General features: G+C 52.8%; 1 protein-coding gene across 1 annotated transcript in view; it reads left to right on the forward strand.

The window, feature by feature from the left end:
- The window catches only part of PDE10A (phosphodiesterase 10A), a 573,461-nt gene that overhangs the window by 37,048 nt on the left and 512,797 nt on the right, over positions 1–23,616 (forward strand). The gene's annotated exons all lie outside the window — the stretch shown is intronic.

The following is a 23,616-nucleotide window of genomic DNA, read 5'->3' on the forward strand; positions in this document are numbered from 1 at the left end:
CAGTTTGCCAACATGATCAAATCTCACTCCCGCAGAAGAACTAAAGAAGTTTGTTCTCTTGGGTTGCATGGCCCCTCTCCTTCCTCCAGATATCCTCATCCCCAGTCATTTGCCTTCACTCCTTAGCCTCCACGTGCACATCTCTGACTGGGATGCAGGTTGTCTAATGGGTGCGTAAGGTGCTGATCCTTGTGACCCTGTCTTCTGGCTTCTCCCTTCTCAGAAATCTCTCTTGGACCGACTGACATCACTCTCTCCTGTTCTCAGTAGCTTCCTTTCGTCTATTAAATGAAGGTGATACCTGGGGCTCTTTGTGTCTGCTATACCTCTTACCCCATATTCTCCGCATGGTTCACGTCCATTTCCGGATGTGCTTCATTCAGTTAATCTTGGTTCTGTGTCCCTGCCTCAAACCCACCAGTCCCACCTGACACATCAAAGACTCGTGCTTCTAGAATAGCTCAGAGCCAAATGCTTACTCCCTCCCCTCCCCACTCCCTGACCCATTCAGTTTTTTTCTTGTCATATTGTAAGTATTACCATTCTCCAGCATTTATGAGCTGAAAATCTGGAATCCTTCCTAATGTCTTGCTCTCACCCATTCCCTGTATCCAGAGAACCCGCAGACCCACCGGTTTTCTGCCGTGTATCCGCTCGAGTACACCCCATTTTCACCCTGACTTCACGGAGGTCAGACTCTTGGGCATCTTGCCAACAGTCTCCCATCTCTCTACTGCCCAAGTAGTTCCAAACGCACATGTGATCCCTGTCACTCTGCCGCTGAAACCCATCACTGTAGGATAAAGTCAGAACAATGCCCTGGGTCCAGCGCACCTGCTTCAAGCCGCCTCCTACCCGCCCCTCCCCTGCGCCCCTGCGGGCAGTACTTGGATGTCTCCGGGCCTTTGCACACACGTTTCCTTCCTTCGGAAACACTTACCCTATTCCCTCTTCCCTAGTCCACCTGCCGTCTTCCCCTTCAAAGAAGCGACCGGAACGTGGCCGCACGCACGCAGGCCTCCGCACGCGTCTCCGCGGGGTTAGCGCTCCTCTGGGAACCGCGGTCTGCGCGGCGCCGGCTTCGCGGGTGCGTGTCCGCGGGCACCACTAGGTGGCGCGCTGCCTCCCCGACCGGCTGCACCGCCAGGCCTGCGGCTCCCGGAGCTCAGTCCACTCCCGCGCCTCCTGCAGCTGACGCAGGTCACCTGGATACAAGCTTCCTACTTTGTTTCTTATTTCATTTCTGTAAAGATTTTACTTATTCATTTGACAGACAGAGGCGGGCAGAGAAGGGGAAGCAGGCTCCCCCCCCAGGACCCTGGGATCATGACCTGAGCCGAAGGCAGAGGTTTTAACCCACTGAGCCATCCAGGCACCCCCGACTTTGTTTTTTAAGAAGATGTTTTATTTATGCATTTGAGAGAGCGAGCCAGAGCAGGGGCAGGGGAGGGGGTGGAGAGGTCAGAGGGAGAGGGAGGGGCAGACCCCGGCTGCTGTCCCACCGCTGTCCCCACTGCTGTCCCCGCTGAGCAGTGAGCCCTCCAGGCGGGGCTCCAGCCCAGGACTCTGGGATCGTGACTGGAGCCCAAGGCAAGGCTCACAGGCTTCCCACGTAGACGTGGTGGACAGAATGCTGCCTTCTGCCTGCCTCCCGGCCGCGTGGCTCCGACGTGAGAGGATGTGTGTGGGGACGTTTCTCAAACTGGAGTTTATATCCACAAGCAAGACACTGCGGTTCGGTCCTACCCACTGGTTTGGGACCCCAAGCCGCGTTGCGAGGCAGGCATGTCACTGCAGAGGCTGGTGGGGTGGAAGGAGAGCCCTGCAGGGCAGTCACCGGCTCCCAACGGGCCGGGCCGCCAGGAAAGCAGAATTCCTGCAGAGTCCGTCTTCTCTGCTTCCGGCGAACATGTGTTTCAGTGGCCACTTGTGTATGGCCATTCGGACAGACATATGATGAAGTGAGATGTAGTCATAAGATATGCAGAATTATGGGGCGCCGGAGGGCTCCGGCGGTGAAGTGTCTCTATTCGCTCAAGTCATGATCCCAGGGTCCTGGGATTAGTCCCACATTGGTCTCCCTGCTCAGCAGGGAACCTGCTTTTCCCTCTCCCTCTGCTGCTTCCCCTGCGTGTGCTCTCTCTCTGTCAAATGAATAAATAAAATATTTTTTAAGTGAAGGATTAATTAGAAAAATGGGGTAAAAAAATAAAGACTATCAAGAAAGATTGCATCCAAAGTCAGTTATTTGGTTTTTTTTGTCACTAGCTGTGAAAGGTGGATGGTGTGGACAAGTTGGGGGATGCAGTCACAATTTCAGGCCAAGCATCACTTTCATACTCAAAGCAGTGGGGGGTTCGGTCCTCACCATGTTTCCGTAGCTAAAGACTCTGGAACACTATGGTGATGAGAATCGTTCCGAGAAGACTACTGATATTTCAGCATGAAAAACTGCCAAGTGGGGCTTTGCCTGCGTCCCAGCGTTCATGACGGTGGAACCCCAGCGCCGTGCTCTTGATTTCCTGTCTGCTCTGCAAAGCCGTCGTCCTGCCTCGGAGTGTCTGCCAGCAGCACGGGCAACACCAGCCGAGGGTTCACCCTGCACGCTTAGTCTAGAATGTCACGTTGAATCGTTGAGTTTTTGTAGTATATAAATTTTTCCTATACAGATGTTACCTTAAAAATGCACTGCAAAACCTGCACTTTCCATGAAGTTTGGGCTATAAAGACAAAGAGGATTTCTATTGACAATTCTCTGCCCAGGGAGATCCGCCTTGGTGCTTGTCTTGATCTTTTTGATGACGTTCCAGTCTCTGCCACCCATGTCAGTTTGTGTAAATGCACATAATAAACGGACCCTGGTGCCTTATTCTTGAATACATTCCTCCCTTAGAAGTGGACACATACATATTTCCAGGAAGTAATACCAAAGATGTATTTGTCTAAGTCCCTCCGTCCCTCCCATGTCCAGGATGCTGACATGAGAAAAAGCAGAATTCCCTGGTAATATCCGAATTCATTAAACAATGGCTCGGTGCCGTGTGATGGATACTATGTAAGGTGCTTAAGAAGACATGTCTGATTTAGTTTCCTTCTTAAAGGAACTCAGAGCTAGTATGAAGCAGGTATCAAGTGTGTAATTGTAACACAGCACAAGAGAGATTTTGGTAAATGTCGTCAGGGTGCAGGAGTAGAGAGAAAGAAACGCCTTACTTCCCAGGAGGAATCCGGGAAGATGTCAGGACAGAGGTAGCGTCTGAAGCGAATGCTGAAGGGTCAGCAGGGAGGACAAGGGCTTTTGGATGGACGGAGAACGTGCACAGCCATAGCCGGAGGTGGGAAACGGCCGCATGTTGGGCAGCAGACCCGTTCCGCACAGGTGGGAGAAGGAGGACGTTTCTGGAAGAGGCAGGAATGAAATTGGTCTTCCTCTGTGTTCAGTACAAAGCTGTATTTTTTTCTAACATGGCACTTACCACACTATTTTGTAACTGTTTACTTATCTGAATCACTGCCCCCCCCATGCCCTTCAAAATACTCAGCTCAGTGCCCAGCACAAAGCAAGTGTTCAACAAACCCTCGACAGCGTTAGCCGGGCTCACACTACTGAGGGCTGCAGACCACGGCCGTGTGAGGCGTTGGGACTGGGTCCACTCGTTACTGGCCAGGGGATGCCGCTAATGAGCTGTTCAGGGGGGACGTGGCGTGACCAGATTTCTGTTCTTCTTTGTGCTTCTGGCCTATGGTCCCAGGTGTTCTTGCTTCCATAACAACACGGACTTGGTTCCACCTTCTAGTTCCGACGGTGATTACAGAGCACTTAGAGTAGAGCAGACACTTTCCCTGGTGAGCGAGACGGATGGTCACCTTTTGTAGAACGTGGTGCTCAGCCAGCAGGTGGACATAAGAAGGGGCAGATAATGAACTGAACTTGCAAAACAAGTAAATGAGGAACATCATTTCAGGTAGCGATGACTATTTTAAAAAACACAATAGAAGGTAAGGTGAGGGGGCACTTTTTTTTTTTAAATTTTACTTATTCATTTTAGAGAGAGAGAGAAAGGGAACAGGGGCAGAGGGAGGGAAAGAGACTCTCAAGCTGGCTCCACTCGGAACACGGACCCTGCTGTGGGGCTCGATCTCATGACCCTGAGATCATGACCAGAGCCAAAACCAAGAACCAGAGCCCCAACCGACTGAGCCAACCAGGCACCCGAGATGAGGGGCCACTTTTTAAAAATTGGGGTGTGACTTTGACCTCTGAGCAGAGGTGACAATTTTTTTTCTGAGACCTGAATGATAAGAGGGGACACGTCTATGGGTAAACGGGTTAGAGCAATCCAGGCGGAGTCTGGCAAAGAGCCCACACCGTCCAACAAAACCCAGGTTCTCTTTCTTCCAGGATGCAAAGCCAGGCATGTCCAGTCTCTGTGGGGCAGGGGCGGCTGGGGACCCAGTGCTGATCCGTGGAAGGGGAGCCCCTCCTCGGTCCCACCCAGGAAGCCGTCAGCTGCTGCCTCTCTGTGCTCTTCTGTCCCCTGCTGGGGGAGCAGAGACCCTCCGGCAGGACAACCACGTGAGGGAGGGCGCCGGGTCCCTGAACAGCCACATGGAGGAGCGCGTTTTCCTTCAGTCTAATCGGGGAAATGTCTCTTCATTGGTCATACTTTGTTCATGAGCTTCTCCCTCTTTTGAATCTGGAAATATTCATTCTTAACTGAGTTAGATCAGATTTTCCTGGGAGCAAAGGTCCCGGGACGCTGCAGGGACCATGAAGTTACATATGTTTACCCAAACGCGGTGGTAATGGATCCTGCCGCACGAGCGTATTTTGGCTTCCCAATTTTCTCAGGGCAGACTCAAGGCACACACCCGCTCCCTGCTCACAGGAGGGCTGACACGCGGGAGCCGCGTCAAGGTCACCCCCGCCCTAGGAGCAGCACGCCCAGACCGGAGGGGCTGGAATGTTTCTGGCCACACTGGAAAGAAAAGTCTGCACGATTCCATGGGGGAAAAGGTGAGACTCATCCAGAATCCCAGGGCAAGGAAAATCATCTTCCTCCGAGCGGTGTCCTCTCTGCCCTTCCCAGGAGCGGACAAAGCTGAGGTGGGAAAGGTGTGGGCTTCATCCCAAATCCCTCCCGGTTTCCAGGCCCCTCCCGTGCCGCCACCAAATCTAATCTGTGTTTGAGGAAGCTGCTTAGTGTTTACAAAAGTCTCGTTCTCCTTAATCTTGTTTCCTACGCCAATTACTTTGCGCATAGTTACCGGATACCGCAATGCAGACCGCTGCAGGTGGAATGAACTCCTCCGTCTGTGCCCAGCGGCGTGTGCCAGGCCAGGACACACAGGAGCCCCTGTTGGCCACCAACAACCTCACGAGGGAGGGACTGCTCCCCTGCTGGGCGAGGAACCAACGCTCCCAGGGGCCAGTTCCCGCGGTGAAGGACGCACAGCTTCCGGGGAAGAGCCAGACGGAGCCTCTCCAATGCCCGAAACTTCCACCAGGCCCGCAGGACGGGGCGGGCCGCTCCGCTGTCTGAAGGCTCCCAGGTGCTGCTCCTCCCTTCCCCAGAGTATATTGTGGGGCGCTCAGTGCATTGTGTCTGAGTCGCTGTACGCTGAGGGAAAACTGCCTTCCCCTCGGGGTCCCAGGGTCCACCAGTATTCCTGACACTTCGGAGAAGGTGCCAAACACATGTCTGTTTAGAGTGACTTTAAGGACCCGCGTTGGCCTGAATCCCCACGCCCGACAGCACGGGAGCTGGTGCCACTGGGCTTTCCGAGACGCAGACCGGTTGGCCCCTTTCCCCAAAGAGGGAACGCCAGGCAGGAGAGCCCCCTTGTTCCATTTCGAACACTTCTGAAAACACTTCTATGCTTTCATTCCAGCAGGATGACAAGGGCCTGGGACACCCTGTAAGTCAAGAGTGAGGGGACAGGCTGTCCAACGCTCTGTGCTCGGCCATGTAGACAGCGGGTGTCCACGCGCTCACTGGCTTGGGGCTCGCTCGGATTCTGCATTCTGGCTACCAGAAGGTTCTGTGGCAACTGTGTACGACCCAGGCTTCCCTTGGGCTCTGTTAAGTTCCTCGAGCCCTAGTTAGTCTGATCATCCAGAAATCACAAGTAGGCAGAGGCAGGCAGAGAGAGAGGAGGAAGCAGGCTCCCCGCGGAGCAGAGAGCCCGATGTGGGGCTCGATCCCAGGACCCTGGGATCATGACCTGAGCCGAAGGCAGAGGCTTTAACCCACTGAGCCACCCAGGCGCCCCTTGAGATCTCATTTCTGACTCAAATGAAGACCTCCTCCTTTCCAGTGTCTGTCAGAATGTCCACGCGTGCCCTTTGCTTCCCTCTTGCTCCCGAGTATGACGTAGCTAGAGCCTTAATGTGCTAACTTTTCATCTCTTATATTATAGATTCAATTATATAGAAGTAAATGCTACATATAACTTAACTATAAATTATGTATAAATACATAATGTATATGAATGCACATTCTGACATAATAAAATATAATTAATAAATATATACTGTCTTCCTTTACAATAGGAATAAAACAAAAATGAGAAAACACAGACACAAATAGGAGAAAATACAAGGCCTCCTAGATTCAACCCACAGACCAATTTATACCATACCTTTGTGTATGTTCCTCAAACCTTCTGTATATAGTCATTTATATTTTTTCTAAAAGTAACGTTTTACTGTAGGAGGTTTATAAAATGTTTTTATGCTGTCACTTTCATTTGAATATAGAGATGTCAGTAACTTACTTACTAGCCTGTCTTCTCTTGTTGACTTTCAGCTGTTTGTAACAGTGTAACAAGTCCTTATGCCTAAGTCTTTAATTGCATCCTTATGTTCTCATGCTGAATTCCCGGCCACTTAACTGCTGGCCCGTCCTGTCTGAAGGGTCCTAACAATTTTGTTCTACAGATGGTGGCTGGAGAAAAATCCACCAACCTTTCTCCCTCCCTGAGCAAGCCTTTTTAGGCACCTGAAAAATATTTAGAAATGCAACGTATTTCTGTCAGACAATTAAATCCTCTTTGATATTAGGTAGAGGATCTTAATTAGAAAACAGAATTGTTTTCAGTAGCTCTGAGGTTCAAAGATCTTTGCAGTGACGGAGGAAGGCATTTGAGGACCAGGAGAGCCGGGTCTGACGCGCCACGGATATTTAGCACTGGGTGGGATTAAGTGGAAAGTCTGATTCTTCCCAGGTTCGATGCGGCGCTCCAGTTGCCAGGGGCGGGAGCCTGGCTTGTTTTTCTCTTTCCGGTCTCTGGGGCAGGGACCCGCAGGGAGTGTGAATCTAGGGCGTGTCCAAACTCACAGCCAGGATTTCCAAATTGACTGCAAACTCTTGAGTTTTTTAAAGGTCAGACTTTTTTGAGTGGCTTTTCCGTTTAAAGGAGAATTTCCTTTAACACAAATACTATGGAAGAAGTCAAATAATTGCTTTCTCAACACTCAAGGACACACGCACACTTACGAGCCTATTAATACGTCTTCAGGGTGTCTTTTGCAAGATAGGAGGGATGGCTTCCGCCCCAGACAAAGCCGGTGGACTCCTCCGCCTAAGTGGCTGTTCCACGCCAGTCTTACCTCGGCTTCCAGCCTCACCTGCGGGGAGCTCAGGGCCTGCACACGAGCCACGCGGGGCTCATTCTTCCCCTCCCACAGGGGAGCGCCGCAGCTGAAGGCCATGGGCAGAGGCGCCAGGAGGTCGGCATTGAGGTAACCGGTCCACCTGCTCAGACGTCCAGGGCCCAGGTGCGCTCACTTGTGCGCGTGCGCCAGGCCGGGGTTCTGCAGCGCACCTTGGTGCTCGGGCAAGCTGCGTCCTGTGTCCCCTTGCCGGCCCTGCGCCCGCCTTCCCGCTGGCCGCCGTCGGACGACGACCCGCTCTCCGTCTCCACAGGTCGGTCCTTCCGCGAACGCCGTGGGGACGGGGTCTTCTCGCGCACGACCTGGGGCTCGCCGGGCACGGCTCCCCCCACGGCGAGTCCACCGCCGAGCAGAGCCCACGCCGTCGGGGCGCTGTGGTTGACGCGTTCACCCGCCGGACCAGGGACAGCCGCGTCCCTCCCAGTGCGTCTGTTACGGCGCACAGAGCCACCGGGGACGCGGGCGTGCAGGTGCCTGCGTGGCCCCGAGTCTCCATGTCTGTGCCCGGGCCTGCGCTCCCGAGACCCCGGGGCCAGTGCGGGTTTCGTCCGGCAAGAAGCGGGCGGACGTTTCTGCAGGAGCCGAGCCACTTCGCGTCCCCCCAGGCGGCGGGCGGCGGCCGTGCTCCTGGCGCTGGCTGTGCGGGGCGGCGCGCGTGGCTGTGCGGGGCGGCGCTCGCTGCGGTCGTCCGGTGCTGAAGAAGGTCCACCTCCGTTTCGGGGCCTTCTGTGCCTTCCGCGTCCGCTCTCCAGTGGAAGGTCTGCTCCTGTCTTCGTCCGTCCCTGATTTGGTAACTTGGCGATTTTTTTCCTGTTGAAGGTCGGGAATCCGTATATTCTAGAAACCCCGCCCTCGTGTGTGCGGTTTGCCGACACTTCCCCCCAACCCCACTTCCTTCGTCTTCAACCCCTTCACAGGAGCTTTGGCTCCACAACGTTTTTAGTTCTGGTGAGGGCCATTTTATGGACTTCCCTTTTCACGCATCATGCTTTTGTCAAGCTCAAGTCTTTGCCCCAGACCCCAAAGTTGTTCTCCCGTAGTTTTCCAAAACCTTAGGTTTTACATTTACGTTTGTGATCCATCTTGAGTTAGTTTTTGTGTAAGGTGTGAGCTTTCCGTCTGCGTTCTCCCCCCTCCCTCCATTTTGGCTTCTGGTTGTTTAGGACCTGATTTTGTATCTGGGGAGTCTTTGCCTCTCCACTCCAGGGCTCTGGCGACTCCCCTGTCCCTCCCCTGTTCTTATCTCCAAACTGAAATAGGGTGGATGCCCGGGCAGCTCAGTCAGTTAATAATCTGCCTTCGGCTGCGGTCATGATCCCAGGGTTCTGGGATCGAGTTCCACATCGGTCTCCTTGCTAATCCGGGAGCCTGCTTCTCCCTCTGCCTGGCCCTCCTCCTGCTTCCGTCTCAAGTAAATAAAGTCCTAAAAACAAGCAAGCAAACTGTGAAATAGGAATTCAGCTATCCACCGCGCCTCCCTGAAGACGGATTAGGCAGAGGAAGGTGTGTTGCAGGTAAGGAGAAGCCAAACTCCTGCTTCGGTTACGGACTGTCACAGCCTGTCTCGGGTTACCTGGATGCAGGTAACTCAGTCCCAGCACGCACCGAGGTGGTTCGCTTTGGGTTTCAGACCCTTCCTCCAGCCCCGCCAGAGAAGCTGTGGAGGCTCAGCTTGCCCGCCGCCACCGCTGGTCTCCATCAGAGTTGGTGACCGTGAAATCGCGAACGTTTCAGAGACGCAGAGCAGCGCACCAGGTGCACAGTGACTTCCGCGGAGGGAGGGGCACGCGCCCGTGACGGGGGGTTGCTGCCCACGGCACCCCCTTCCTGAGGGCTAGGAAGGCAGGGATGTCTCCAGAGGCTGGTCTGAGCCACAGCCGAGGGCACGCCGCTGCCCTGGTATTTCCCCCAGCTCGAACTTTCTCTTGAGGCTCCTGCCACCCGCTGGATGATTTATTTTCTTCTCACAGGCAACTCCTCTAGTAACTCTTCTGTGCTCACAGCCTCCAGTCTCTCTCCATGGGACCTTCCCCCCAGGTCTCCCCAGAAACTGCTTTGGCAGAGTCACAGATGACCTCGTGTTGATGAATCCAGCAGTTAACGCTCCGACCTCTCCCTTCTTGCTCTAGCAGCCCGTTGGGCCTCGGCCAACCCGTCCATGCTCCCCTCTTTAACACGCAGCACTTCCTTCACGTGGTCCAGGACGCCACTCTCTGCTTGGTTTTCTCCAACTCACTGGTCTTGTTGGGCTCCTGGTTGCTCCCCTCTACGCCAGACCGCCTAATGCGCAAATGCCCCAGGGCTCACTCCTCCGTCTTCTCAGTCTGTACTGGCTTCCTTCGGCGATCCTACCCAAAGTCCTGTCTTGAGTCATATCCACACACTGACAGTTGCCAGCTGTGTGTCTCTGGTCCAGACTTCCATCCTGACCTCCAGACTTGTGTATCTGCTTGGCCTCTGTGTGCTCTGCTCTCCTTCTGGGGGTCTAGCGTGTACCTCAACTCATATATCGAAAGTTGAGTCCCGGATCCACCCCGTCCCAAGCTCTCTCACCCTTCAGTCTCCCTCATCTGTGCTGATGGTGATTCAGTTCTTTCTGTTGCTAAGGCTCAAAATCTTGTTAAGAGTCTTCACCTCCTTCCTTTCTCTCCTATCTCATGTCTGATCCACTGAGTAAATCCTAGTAGCTCCACCTTCCACGTCCATCTAGAAGGCTACCACTTCTCACTACTTCCATTGCTACGACCCTGATCCGTCCACTGCCATCTCGTACCTGTCCTGCTGCCTCCACACTGGTCTCCTGCTTCTGTCCTTCCCTACAGTCCAATCTCAACACAATGGCAAGAGCCTGTTACAGCGTCAGTCTGATCTTGCTTCTCAACTCAAACTTTGTCAGTCCTCGCTGTTACCGAGAGAAAAAGCCAATGTCTTTAAAGGGCCAATGAGGCCCCACATGACCTACCCCTGACCCTCTCAACTTAAGTCCTTCTGCTTACACCTTGGCTCACTCCGTTATGGCCAACTGGTCTCCCTGCTTTGGTCTGTGAGGACACTGAGGCCTCCCTTGTCTTAGGGCCATTGCATTGGATTTTCCTTCTCCCTGGAATATTCCCCAGGAGTGCATCATTCTCCCAACCCCTTACAACCTGGGCTCAAGTATGGTCCTTCCTAATGAGAACTGTTACAGCATATAAATTAAAACACTATGCATTTCAGCTCGTGTCCCCAGATTCCTCTTCCTGTTTTTCCTCCTCCTGTTCTTTTATCCGTGGCACTACCACTTTCTAACATAGCCGGTGATTTTTAAGTTTATTGTGTGGTTCTTATTATCTGACTTCACTTTCAACTTCTAGAATGTTCCGTTTCCTGAAGGCATCGATCATTGTCATTTTTGTTCCTGGTGTATCCTGTAGGTTCAATATATATTATCTTCCTTAATAATATAAATGAAAGAAAACTGAGAGAAGACAGACATAAATAATAGAAAATACAGGTCCCCTGATTCTACCTGTAGACCAACACAGAGTACCTTTGTGTATGTGTTTGTTGAATAAATGAACCACTCCTACCCTTGGGTTGTTCTTTTTGTGCTTTCCAATACGGCTGTCTAGGACTGCATGCCTCCAAACCTGAGTCTTCTGTTTGCAGCTGAGACCTCCTTCCGTTGGCTCTTTCCTCTCTGCTGTTGGAGATAATCCAGGACGGTGATAAGGTGTGTAAGAAGGAGCTGAGGATTAAGTGGGGAGACGGGCGTGTGTGCAGCACCCCTCAGTGTCCAGCAGGCCCGCACTTGACTTTCTGTCCCCAAGAGTTGGCTTGGAGCGCCTGGCAGCACACAGCAGAAGGCACAGGCCTTCACTCCAGGCCAGAGGCAGTGAGAGAGTCAGCCTTCAGATTCTTGCGTGAGCCTGTGACTTTCCCTTCTCCAGGCAGGTCTGGGTCCCACAGTGGTCAGAGAAGGTGCTATTGGTATCATGAGAATGCGTTTATTGAACTCATGTTAATGGAGTACTGACGGTGGTCTACGTGTGGTCCCAAATGATGGGGACATCATGGTAGAAGATAAAAGCCCTGACCCATAAAGTGTATTCTAGCAGGTTGTCCTGTGTCGAACAAGTAAATTAACCGATACACAAATCAAGAAATTTCAGATAATGATAGACATGGTGAGATGAGAGGCTACTGAGAGGTCCTGGGCACAGGAGGAAGGGTTTGTGGAAACATCAAAAACAATGTCTTAAATCAATTTTAAAATACAACAGGGTTTGATCATGCCTCTGGTTGACTTTGATTTGTGTCCTGGAATCTATAGTAAGCAGATGTGTGTTTGTGTGTGTGTGTGTGTGTGTGCGCGTTCACGCTTTCCCGTGTAAGCAGGGAAGCCCAAACTTGGAAGATAAGCAATTTGATAGTTGCTGACTACAATTATACCAGGGTGGGAAGACCAAAGCTTCATTCTTGAAGGTCAGGGTGCTTTTTCCAGCACACAGTCCTCTCCCCAGACTCAGAGAGGGTCATGGACACAGAAGATGGTCAGTAAGAGTTTTGAAAGGAAGGACGAGTGTGAGGATACACGAGTCCAGGTAGGTGACTAAGCAGAAAAGACCTAAGGTAGGGTCCGTGATTCTGCTTTGTAGCGTAGAGAAGGGGTCAGGAGACTTCTCTGGTAGAGGGCTGGCAGTTGGGGCACCCAGGGTCACAGTCAACTGAGCGCCTGACTCTTAATTTCCCCTCAGGTCATGACCTCAGGGTCGTGAGATGGACCCCATGTCTTGCTCCACGCTGAGCACAGACTCCACTTGGGTTTCTCTCGCCCTCTCCTTCCGCCCCTGCCCCCTGCACTCTCGCTTTGTCAGATCAATCAACAATCAATCAATCTTTAAAAACAAGGGCTGGCAGTAAGTAGTTTAGGTTTTGTGGGCCACGTGGTCTTTAACGACTCAACTCCGCCATGGTGGTGTGAAAGCCGCCTCAGACAATGCAGTCAGAGAGGTGTGGCTGCGTCCGAGTCGCCGGTCCCCAGATGGGCAGCGAGGTGACAGGTGTTTGTGACCACGTTAGGTCGGGGCCGTTTTTTGTGGTGATTGAGGAGTATCTGATGCTGTGTAGGGAGATGAGCCAAACCTGTAAAGACATCGGAGACTCTGAGGTGCATAGAGAAGGCGTCACCAAGGAAGTTTCCTCACTGCCATGAGGTCTCTGAAAGCTGTCAACAGCAGGGCTTCTGGCCTGGTTGGACTTTTATTAGAACATTTTATTTGCTTTCCTCTGCATAATAAAGTTCAAGGGATGTTGGATAGATCGGATTGAAGAGCCAGTAAATGACTGTGGTTCTGAAAACAGGATTGTAGAGAGAGCGTAAGATGGTCAGCCTGGGTTGGCGAACTTTACGGCCTGCCACAGAGTGGTTTCTGCATCCTCAAAGGGTTAAATAGAAGGAGGAGGAGGAAAGGGGCTGGGAGAGAAAAAGGAGGGGATATGTGAGTGTGACAGAGACCAGAGATCGTGACATGACCCGCAGAGCCTAAACTCTTTCCTGTTTGGCATTTACAGAAGTTTGCCAAACCCCAGCTAGAGGATGGACAGAACAAGTTGATGGAAGGCGCTGGGTCTGTGGGATGACAAAGCTCTCACTCTGAGCATGGACAGGTCAGGCCGTTTGAGGTGGGTGTGGGCCTGGGCAAGTCCCTCACACTCGTGCCTTCTGTTGCCTTCGGCACCTGCCGGTCCCCCAGCCGAGGGTAGGACCCTGCGCGTCTGCATGGGCTGCCGTCTCTCAAGAGATGGCGTGTGCCTTCCTCCCCTAGGTGCGTAAATAGTAAATTGTAATAGGAAAGGGGGCGGGGACTAGGGTCGGGCTCTCTGCTTCGCATCTACAGAAGCTGGTCGGTTCAGACAAGTGCGGCCTCCAACCTGCGGAGCTTGCTGACGCAGCCATAAAGAAAAGTTGTAGCCTTTCAAGTGGGCTCTTGTGGAAGGTTCAGGAGCTCCCTTATCTTTCCATGTTTTTTCCCAAGGATAGAGTCAGTTTCTGAAACCTTGACAATTTGCCACATCTATGGGTACAAAGCGCTTCCAGGAGAATACGATTTCCCTCCACGCTTCTGCCGTTTGGTAGGCGCAGATTTTCTGTCATCTGTCATTGAAAACAGCTCTCGGTACGAATCACGAGGTCGTGCACATCTGCCCTGAGGATGTGAGAGTTGGTGTCGCCCGTTAGTGTCATTAACCTCCGAGGTGCCCCCACTGACTCTGCCTGGGGGGTGGGCTTCGGGAGCGCGGAACGCCGCGGGCTGGTGGTGGTGGAGGTTAGCCGTGCCGGCAGGAGCTATGTTTCTAATACCCGAGAATAGCTAAATCCGTTGTAAAACTGTAAGCTAACATGGTTTGTGTTTTACTGTAGGTACATAATAAAAATGGAATAGTGAAGCCTTTTTTCAAATGCAAATACTTGAAGTGCAAGAATCACTTTGTCATTCAAGCCATTCCGTTGGTAATGGAAGGACACGGTGAGCAGTGAGCAGGGCAGGGGGCTGGATGGGACTCTGTGCTTTCTGCTTGATTTTGTCATGAACCTAAACTGCTCTAAAAAATGAAGGCTCTGGAAAAGAGAGCATCCACGTTCGAGCCCAGCTTCCAGAGAATTCTACACACGACGAGACTCTTGTGGTTGAACAATACTCACGGCTTCTAGTATGTGGCATTTGAATTTACTTGGTTCACTCTGTATTTTCCTACGTCACCCTGGTGTTGTTGGGTCCCACAATTACTTTCCTTTCCGAGGTAGAAGCAAGTTGATTCCAGTGGCTTCCTGTACTTTCTGAGCTTTACTGGGGGTGGGAGAAAGAGGCGTCACACCCAGACGGACTGGAGGCCTGGTCCGTCTCCCAGGAGCGGGTGGGAAGGAAGACAGGTCAGAAGGGACGGGTGGATGGAACCAGCATCCCAAACCCCACGCACGCACGGAGGTCGGGCTCCCGGGGCTCCAGCGGCCAGAGCGACGCTCACAGACTGGAGTATGGGGAAGGTCTGATCGCGATGAGACGGGGAGGAGGGGGAAGCCGGCTGGGAGCACTGGCTGCACCTGTCCCTCCTCCGACTTCCCACGTGCCCGCCCAAACGCAACATCTCACGGGCCCTCCTCTCTCTGTCCTTCCGTTGGTCCTCCCTCCATGCAGCCGGTGGAAGTCCTCTTGTAGAGACCAAGCCCTTCCTCTTCACTTTGCCCTGGTCTGGCTGGGAACATCACCATCCCCTACCCCCTGCTCTTCTGCTGGGCATGTGGCGGACATGTCCATAGCCGTTCTTTCTCCCTGCTTCTGTGCCGCTGACAGAACCCCAGCCTTGCCCATGTTTTCAGCTCTACGTGTCCTGGCACCGTAGACGCCTTGCAGTCTGTGGCTGGTTCATACTTGATCTAAGCCCACGGTGGGTTAGCAATCATCCAGTGTGGGCCTGGCAACCTAGCCCTAGCCTCTGAGGCGGGAGACAGCTGCTGGGAAGAGTTCCCCCTGGCCCCCCAAAATGGGGTTTGGGGTGGGAAACATGACCCTCTCCTTTCCTGGGCTGAGCACAGTGCTGGGAATTACTGTCCCTGTCCTTCAAGCCTGAAGGAAATTCAAAGGACTTCCAGCAAAGGCAACCAGGTGCCCTGACATTTTAGTCGACCTTAGAAGCACCCAGCCCCCAGGCTTCTCAGGTGAAATACCAGATTCCACCGATTTAAACTATTTCCACCAGATCTTCCACTGCCTGTGACCGAGACTGTCCCCCGGTGTAGAACTTGAGCAAGAGAGATGACTCTTCTAAGATCCCGTGTGGTGGAGACCGAGCTGGACAGTGTCACTTAACAGAGGACGTTTGTGTGTTGATTGACTATGACAGCAATATGGTCGGTCCACATCCCACAGAGCAAGTGAAAATTTAAGTTGTTCGAAAGCGGCAACAAAGAGACAGAATTGTTAGTAATTGTTTGAAAACCACAAGAAGTCAGGTTTTCATTTTATTTGTTTTCACAGTCCTTGAGCCGAGAGCCACGCGATGTCGTACTTGGTACCAATGAAAGTTTGTTGTTTCCGTGAATCTGGGGCTGTGTGGGAGAGACAGGCAGTGGGAGGAAAGCCATGACGTCCTTTCCCCTTTGTCACGAGCCTGGGCTGCTGTGTGGCCATGGCAGGTGGCACCAGCAGTGAGGCGTGGCCTCACATTCCAGTCGTGAGTCTCAGTGCTTACTGGCCCCGTTCAGGCAGAAAAGAACAAGTGGAAATTGAACTTGGAATTAGGTCACGGAGTCTCATGACGCTGATGGACGTTTTACCTTTTTGGGACAGCAGATCTTGCAGAAACATGTCTGCATCGATAGATCGCCAGTTAGGAACAACAATGGCTGACAATATATATTTTTTTAAGAATATTTAAGGCAGAATCATTACACACTCTGAAATTAATGTTTCCGAAGCAATGCTGGTACAGGCGATTTATGCAAAAGTAATTACTCATCAGTTGTTATTGTTTACATCTTAATTTATTTTTTAAAGAGTTTATTTTTGAGAGAGGGAGAGAGAACATAAGTGAGAGGGGCAGAGGGAGAGGGAGAGAGACTCTCAAGTAGACTCCACACTGAGCGGGGCGCCTGATGCAGGGATTCCCCTAACAACTCTGAGATCACGACCTGAGCTGAAACCAAGAGCTGGCTTCTTAACCAACTGTACCACCCAGGTGCTCCTACATCGTCACTTAATTAATCAGTATTCACACCGAACGATATGGCTAGTTAAGCATTTTTAGGAGTAACTTCATGTCAAAATATCTTTTTCTAGTGGACTCATATATTATAACTCCTGGATTTTCTCAGACTTTGGATTATTTCAGAGGGTCAGTCAAAACTAGGAATTAACAATGATGATCATCAAAATGTCAGTGATGCTCTCATCTTTGAATCCCAGTGTTTGAGCATAGCGAAGGGTGCACTGAAAGAAATGGGGAAGCTGAAAAATCTTTGAGATATGCAAATGGCCATGATCCAGGCTTTTCGCGCTTGTCTTGGCTTTCAGGATAGCAGAGTTAGAATGCGTTGGACCGTGGGTCCAATGGCACAGCACGTGTCACTCTGACTTTACACGCTGCCTGGGAGGCTCCCGGTGCAGCCGCTTCTCGGGCTGGCCAGGTCCCCGGAAACAAAGCCAGGAAGGGAGACGAGTGCTCAGTTGGATGAGTTGTGTTGCTGCTTCTCAGGGTAGAGAAGACGCGGCTCAGTCATGAAGAGTTACGGCAGGCGTGGAAAGGCCTTCCATCCCTCTCCAGCCCTCTGGGATTTCTAACTATTGATCCTAGCCTTCGCGTGGAATAAATGATCTGAATCTGATCTTAGGATTTCATTGTATTTTCTTGTCTTATTCTCAAATTATTTCCTGTTTCGTTATTATATATTTTTGAAGCTGCTGGTTATTAGTGTTTTTAAACGGTTACAGTTTGGGAGGAGGGACTCTGTCTTGGCCTCTTGTCTTCTCTCTCAGGCACAGCTTTGCACTTGTATGTGGATGGTCTGATACACCAGGCCTCCTCATCTCACCCTGGGCGCTCACACTTCCAGCTGAGTCCTCGTAAGATGAATAAGCAGCCAGATGACACATTTTCCTTCTGCAAAAAGAAAATTGGTTTTGGACACACTCTGTAATTGTACATTTTCAAGTTCGAACTCCATGCTGTTTGTTAAAAGCCCCCTTTGGGTTAATTACAAAGTGCCTAAATGATATTTGATTATTTGGGAGGCAAAATATGCATTAGGAGAGTGTTTCCGTGCCTTGAAACCAGCTGAATGACACTCTGTTCTCTCGTTTCCCCTGTTCCATCCTGCCCCTCCCCGCATTCAAACCAGGCAGGCCTGAGACAAATTGGGGAGCGGCACGGAACCCCCATTCCTAGTCTAGGCTTCGGGCCTTCAGCGTCTAGCAAGACACCCCCACTCACATAACCGTCTCTTTTACCCATTCGTCACATGTCTGATACGTTCCTCGTGCTCACGGAAGCAGTCACCCGATGGAGCAGAGCGGGGCGTGCCTTCCTGCATTTCACCATCACGCGACTGCAGAGAAGCAGTGGTCTTGTAGGGCTCATGCCGCTCACCCAGTTTTCCCAGAGTGGCTCCCGCTGCCTGCGTTGGTGACAAGATGACGGGGCACTTCCCGTTTTACCCCATCCCTCAACGCCTGCTTATAGCTGGCTCACGTTCCCCTCAAGCTGCCGTGTCTGCATTTTGGCCTCTGTTCTCCAGCTGGGACACCTCTGCACCGGAGACACGAGGGGCAACTCGGTGAGTGTTGTGAACCCCTTGAAGATGAATGATGCTCTAACAGCCTCATCCTGGAATGAAGGTTATGAAATGGCCCAGTAACTCTCCACGAAACCTTGCCCAGTGCCTCTGCCCTCTCAGCCTGGGAGGGCAACACGGAGGTGGGGGCACCCAGAAGGAAATGTCTGCTTGTTTTCCAAGGTAGTTGAGCTCACTGGTGACGTCATAAGATCACTATCACCTAGGCGATGGAGAATGTTGCTATGGGAACCTCAAATCTGATAACAGTGCTTCAAAATGTTGACGGTTGGAAAAACCTCCCTTTTCTGGACTGCACGCCAGTAGGGGTGTGTATATGGGGGTCAGCCATTTGTTTAAAACGTTAGCATTTAAAATTGGTTAATGGAAACTATTTGGGATAAATAATTTCTGAAACAAAATATTTAGCACATTGAGATTTTTGGAGAAGTGGTACCATCCGGCTACGCTGAAGGATGCCACTGTGCTGCATCCCACAGGCCTCATGCAGCTGAGCTGTTCTTTGAAAGAACTAAGGCCTCCTTGCGAAGGTAAAGGAGTCGTCGACGTGTCGGACGGCACAGTTCATGCAAGTCTTCTGAATTTGGGCCACTTTATGCACAGAGTCTTGATAAATCTCTCTGACCTCACATTTCCGAAACATCCTCTGAGAATCGCTGGGTTCACACTATAAGCCCTGGTTATAAGTTCCTTCCCAGAACGTGACCTGAGCCATATGCCAAGTCTCCCCATGGATGCTTACACGCTCATACATGTGTGCATGAGTACATTCACTAAATGTGTGTGTTTACGTGTGTGTATAGACAGAGTATGTAGACACACGTGTGTAGTGAATTCTCATCGGTCGTGGTAGTTCTGTTCCACACAGTCACCGCAGACACCAAGTCAGTGAACACTGGGCCAGTGCTCCTCGGGGAAATGCAGGGTTGGGAGCCTGCAAACCTCTGTCCCACGTTTTTGTCCACTGATAAATGTAAAACCTTGTAGTGTGTGTTTCTTTTCTTTTTTTTTTTTTTATTTATTTGTCAGAGGGAGAGAGAGTGAGCACAGGCAGACAGAGTGGCAGGCAGAGACAGAGAGAGAGAAGCAGGCTCCCCGCCGATCACGGAGCCCGACGTGGGACTCGATCCCAGGACGCTGGGATCATGACCTGAGCCGAAGGCAGCCGCTCAACCAACTGAGCCACCCAGGTGTCCCGTAGTGTGTGTTTCTGATGAAAGACCCCCTTATTTAATACGTATTGTTGATTCAGTAATGCTGAACTCATGGCCAGCGGCACTCTAACTCCTGCCTGAGCACAGCTTCTCCAGCACACGCGTTTTCTCTATGAGGCCCTGGGGAGCACTTCAGCACACGCCACACACACAGCCCCAAACTGTAGACGGCGGGCACTGAACAGACCACGTAGGGGCCCTCATTTACAGTACAAGAGCCGACATAAGGCAGAGCGTTGCCTCGTTCAGCCTCCTCGGGAACACACGCGGGAAGAAGCTCAAAGCCTCTGCGTCTCTGCACATGTTCAAAAACGAGCAAAAGCATCACACGTGCTGATTCTGGGTTGACAAACAAATTTTGGCAAGTCGGCAAATTCACGAGTGTGGAATCCGAGACGAATGAGGATTGACTGCACGTGTCATATACGTAATCTTCCCGCCCGTTGGAAGATCCGGTGGTGGGCCGTTTGGAAGTATGAGGGCAGGTCCCCCACAGCCACCAGGAGAAAACACCGCTGCCCTGTCCCTTGAAAGCCCGTCTCCCAGCGCCCTGCGGATGAGCTCTCCTCGCCTGGGCTCTCCGAGCGCTGGCTCCCATCCTGGTCACACGACGGTCCCCGTGCCCGTCAGTGCGACGCTTCCTCCCGCTGTGCCCTCCCTTCTCGGCTGGGTGGTTGCGGACATGACAAGTGCCAGTGGCCATTCTCTGCACCTGCTGAGTGAGCCACCTGGGAGACCAACCACGACACAGAACACACATCGGGCTGGGAGACCAACCACGACACAGAACACACATCGGGCTGGGAGACCAACCACGACACAGAACACACATCGGGTGGGAGGCGACCAAGGGCTCATTTGCAGGGATGCTCGTGGGCCTGCCTCTCTCTGTTGCCTGGTTTGTCCGTCTGGTTTAGCAGCCTGCAGCCGCAGGGTCGCTGACCGTGGAGAGTCAGCAGCCCAGAGAGCACGCCAGGTCTTGTTTCTGTGGCCAGACGGGAGGTGACCATCGTGTCCTCATCTGCAGAACGAGATTGTTAGGGGAATTCTATGGTTTTAAAGCTCTTTTTGGAAAAAGAAATTTAATTCTGGGATTCTGAGAAACAGATGGAGTTATGTGACCAGGTCCTGGCCTGCCACGCGGGGAGCCCCGCTCTTCTGGAAGGGCACAGGGGACGGCGCCATCGAAGTTTTCGTGTTCTCCGTTAAATGCTAGATGTGTTTTCATAAAAACACTGTTTTTGGAGAAAGGTGTGTTGATAGCTTATGCTGACATTTTGGGTTTTTAGAAGTCGTAAGAATTCTCGGGTTGTCACAGCACCGTGACTCGTAACAATGCTTTCATGATCTCAAGATGAGACAGTCCGTTTTGTTTTATTTTGGTTTTGGTCACTGAGAAGGCAAAGATAGTTCGTCATCGCTTTGGAGCATGGGGCCTGGGCTGGGCACGCGGCCCTCACGAGCATAGTCACGACGGTTCTCACGCAAAGCCCCGCAGGATTCCCATTTTCCAGATGAAGAAACCAAGGCGCAGAACTGTGGGGACCTCTCACCAGCAGTTCAAATCCAGATCTGCCTGATGCCAAGCTCTGCACTGTTTTTCTTCAGCTTGAAACTGTAACAGTCTAAGTTTGAGTTAGATTTTATTCACATCGTTAAAAAAATTTTTTTTTGCAGTTTTTAGCTCCAGGACAGTAATGGGATCTGCTAGTATGTGGGAACCAAGACACTGAGAGGGTAACTTCGTTGTGCGGGGAACTCAGGCTTCATCCCCTTTGTAGAGTCCAATTAGACTTCCAAAGGGGGGGAAAATCCCCACCCTGAAGATGGTATTAGAAGAAACTTTCAAATATAGTTTTTATTCTGGTGCTGCTCTGAAGCCAATGTGCTCTCTATATTAGGTGCCCTGTGAGTCTGCCGCGCGGAAAACACTGAACTTAGCAAGTTCGTCAGCGGTTTGATGCAGCTTGACTCTCTGATGAGCAATCAGGCCATTCCCATCTGCTCGTCAGGGAGTTCTGAATGCAAACTCGTGTCCCCGCTGCTCGGCCGGGCCCCGGTCCCTGCGCCTCCCGCCACCAGCATCTCGCTCACTGCGATTTCAACACTTTCCTGGGTCTTCCCCGCCCTCGTTGGCTGTGTCTTTACGGCTCCCAGTCCAAGACTGGGAGATTGTTCTAGCACATTCCATCGTTCACTCAACATTATTCGAGCATCTTGTTCATGCCGGACTCTCCTGAAGACGTTGAGGACAGAACGAAGGAAAGCCTTGAGTAAAATTCTTGCCCGGGGCTTGACTTCTAGTGCAGAAGTGAAAAAATAAACAAGAAAAGTACACTTTTTTTCAAAAAATGTTTTATTTATTTACTTGAGAGAGAGAGAACGCACAAGCAGGGTGAGGGACAGGGGAAGAAGCAGGCTCCCCACTGAGCGGAGATCCTGACACGGGACTTGATCCCAGGACCCTGGATCATGACCTGAGCTGAAGGCAGATGCTTAATTGACGGAGCCACTCAGGCGCCCCAAGGCAATACTTTTAAAAGAGTGATGAGTGTTAGGGAAACAGAAGGTGGGAGAAGAGGCACGGAAGGGAGATGGAAGGAGGCAAGTGTCCGGAGTCGGGTAGGGGGGAACACCGACGCCCCGCTGGGGAGCACCGCGCATAGCAGGACCGGGGAGCGAGGGCCACAGGGTCCGACAGGAGGCTCTGGGCTTGACTGGGAGTGAAGTGGGAAGCTGCTCAGGGCTTGAGTGGATCCTGTTTCTGCGCTGCTTGCTGTAGTGGGGGAGACCAAAGAGTTACGAGGGTCAAAACCTGGGGACCTCCTGGGGCCATCCGGGGGACGGGATGGCGCTTCCGTCCCAGCCCAAGTGGGCGCAGGAGGGGGGCTTGGAGGCTGATCTGCCTTGCAAGGGCTGCACTGGGGTGTGTGACTGAGGCGCCTGGGGAAGGGGGCATGGGGAGCAGGGCGAGCCCAGCGGGGCCCGCAGGGGAGGTCTGCGTCTGGGGATCAGGAGAGAGGCTCCAGCTGAAATGAGATGTGGGGTCACCCACACATGAGGGCGGCAGGGGGAGGAAGCAGTGGCCCCGAGGCAGGACTGGGCTCATGGCAGCCGGTGTGGCGGCCCTGGGGGAGCGGGGGGAGCTAGGTCACCAAAGGAGGGCCACGGAGTAGAGCAGAAGTGACGTGGGAGCTGGGGGAGGACGGGGTGCAAACCCTGGTCCCAGGGACCGCTTGCAGGTTGGGCTGGAAGGGCAGGAGCAAGGCCCTGACCGGTCTGGGAGAAGCAGCCAGGAGCCGGGGGAGGGTGGTGTGCACCTCAGGGAGCGGGGCGTGGCCAGGAGGAGGGGCAGGAGGAGCCCGCTGATGCCAGAGCTGGGCTCACTTGACTAGCTTGGGGCCCGAGGGTGTCTCCGGGGCTGCGCGGGGGGACCGGGCCGGTTGGAGTTACGAGAAGTCATGCAGGCGCCGAGTGGTAATTCTGTTCATTGTCATCGCGGTGACGACCGCCTTCTTCTGTGCCGCCCCTTGCGTGCCAAGCTCTGTGCGAATTGTGTCCGACGGGCCAAGGCCTGTGCCCCTCGCGACAAGTTGTGAAGACAACACGGGGCTTTCAGGCCTGTTCGACGGGAATGGAGGCAGCGGACGTCTGAGTACCCGGCCAAGTTCAGACCATGTGTGAGCAGGGGGCGGGAGGGACGGGCAGGCAGCAGGCAGCCCTGCCCACGCAGCCGTGTTCCTGGGACTCAGCAAGGTCTCCATCACCCCCTCTGCATCCAGAACCCCAGATCACAATTGCCCCAGGTGATGGTCGGGGCTAGAATGTGAGATTAAGGGGCCCTGACGTCCTCCTGCCTCCTTCCCACACCGGGTCCCCAGGGGCCCACCCCTGGGATGCCGGGAGCGGTTCCCAGGGCCCCTTCACTGTGACCGCTCCCTGCAGCAGCTGCCTCCTGGAACAAGGAGGTGGCCGTTTATAAGAGACATCTTGGTGTTGCTTGCAGACCTCTGCAAAGCCTCAGGCCACAGCGTTAGCTGATTCAGTCCCGAAGCCACAATATACACAGCCACGAGCCCGTTTTCTGTATCCTTTCCCGTGTGCCAGAAGCCGCAGTGGGCACGGCTAACTGGCCTCTGCTGACAACGTGGGCGACTCCAGAAACTTGTGACGACTTCGGAAAATGTCACCCCAACCCTCTCCCATCGTCAGCTCAAGACCTACCCACAGACTAATTCAAACCCTAGCACCATCCCAGCATCGGGCATTGTCCTCCTGCCCTCCTTTCCTCCCTGAGGCACCGTCCTCACCAGGGAGCCCAGGGACAGCGCGTCCTGCCACGGTCAGGCTCCTGGCACTGGCCGCGAGATCCAGGTTCCTCCTGAGGGGATCCGGCT

This window comes from Meles meles, chromosome 5, assembly GCF_922984935.1.
Source record: "Meles meles chromosome 5, mMelMel3.1 paternal haplotype, whole genome shotgun sequence".
In the NCBI taxonomy this organism is placed as follows: Eukaryota; Metazoa; Chordata; class Mammalia; order Carnivora; family Mustelidae; genus Meles; species Meles meles.